This window comes from Chenopodium album, chromosome 3 (assembly GCF_948465745.1).
Source record: "Chenopodium album chromosome 3, dcCheAlbu1.1, whole genome shotgun sequence".
Lineage (NCBI taxonomy): Eukaryota > Viridiplantae > Streptophyta > Magnoliopsida > Caryophyllales > Amaranthaceae > Chenopodium > Chenopodium album.
The window spans coordinates 34221091-34222820 of NC_137836.1; positions in this window are offsets into that span (position 1 = coordinate 34221091).

The window sequence follows — 1730 nt, forward strand, 5'->3', positions numbered from 1 at the left end:
TTCTGGGTGATGGGTGCTAAAACAATGGGTTCATTGCTTGCACATGTTAATGGCATGCCGTATTTGAAAATGGAACTAGATCCTATCGGATCGACTCATTTTGACGCTGCTTTAGCTGCACTCGATGTCAACCCAATAGGGTTGGATTTTTGTGAGATGGTGGACTTGGGTTTCTCGGTGGATCCTTTGTGATCGATGGCTGCTGGTGGTGTTTTTTGTGGTGTCTTGTTGTCGTCATTGGCTTTGGGTATGGATATTTGTACAGCTGCATCGCCGACCATGGTGATTTGTCAATTAGTCCCTAACTTAGTTGGTGAACCTCTGGTTAGATGATCCTTCCTCTCCTTCTAGTGCCAATTGTTCCAGATGTGGATCCAAGGGTTCTACTAGGTGAGCTGGGCCCCGTCGACAACCTACACAACGAAACACACGTAAACTTCCCTCGGGGGTGGCTTGAGGAACCCCCTCTCCGATGCTTAAGTTAGAGAGTGTTTAGAGAGAGAAAGTATACTTAGAGATGTAGAGAGTGTAATAACTTGTGTGTCTCACCTCTTTTCCGTTGAAATTTACCCTCTATTTATAGGTGTACGATCTCCTTTGTGGTGAGTTCGGCCTGGTCAGCTCTGCGGGCTGACTCCATCGGGCTGGTGAGCACTTCAGAATTGTTCTCTCGACAATGAGTGCGCACCCTTGGGAGCTGGGCGATAGTTTAGCGGGAGCTATCCTATACAATTATGTTTTACCCAGGAATGTTATTTATTGGTGAACCTATGTCCTAGGCCTTTATTCATTGATTTCTCTTTACTCTTACTCTCCGTGGTTTAGTTTTCTTTCCATATTATTAATTTTGTTACTTAATAATTTAGATTTGTTTAATTAATTAGGAATAGAAAGACCAGTTTCCCTGTGAATTCGACCCTACTTCCCTATCTGCTTTAGTTAGAGGATTAAGGAATTACTTTTGATTAGGTGATACGAATTTAGCCTGTCAGACGATGAGGGGGTCGTCTCCCAAATGGAAGTCGATCAAGCTGACCTTGCACACAGAGACAGGGAAGAGTCCACCTCAGGGTCAACCGGTGACGAGGGAGACGGCGAGGATTTCACTTCAGGGTCTATCTCTGAGGACGATAGTGACCCCCCTTTCCCCGCTTGAGGATAGCGAGGTTGAGGAGAGAAAGAAGTGGGAGGATAAAGACGATCCCTTTAGAATTCATGTCTCTGTCAAAGACCGAGAGATAATGTTAAGAGGTATTGAGGGCTTTGTAAAGAAACAACCCCTAGGAAAAAATTATACCATCTGGGTGCTGCCTGAACTAGGCACAATCTCCTAGAGGGATGACCAGGCAAACGCCGATGCTTACTTTGGATGTTACGAGGCGGTGTTCCTAGCAGGCCTCTGCTTCCCGCTTCACCATGCGGTGAGGGCCATTTTTAGGGCTTATGGCCTAGGAGTCTGCCAGCTCTCCCCAAACTCATGGGCTAACATTCTACGGTATGTTTCCGCCTGTGAGATGCAAAATTTGAACCCAAGCTGGCAGGCTTTTACTCATATGCACTATATGAGTCGCAACCCAGGCGGTAGGAGGGCGTGGTACACTCTAACTACCCTTCCTAAATATCAAATGACATTGGACAAGGTGTCTAAATATGACGGTTGGAAGACATGTTTTTATTTGCTGTCTGCACCAACCCTGCGAGAGAACCGGGAGCTACGCTGGTATAATAAG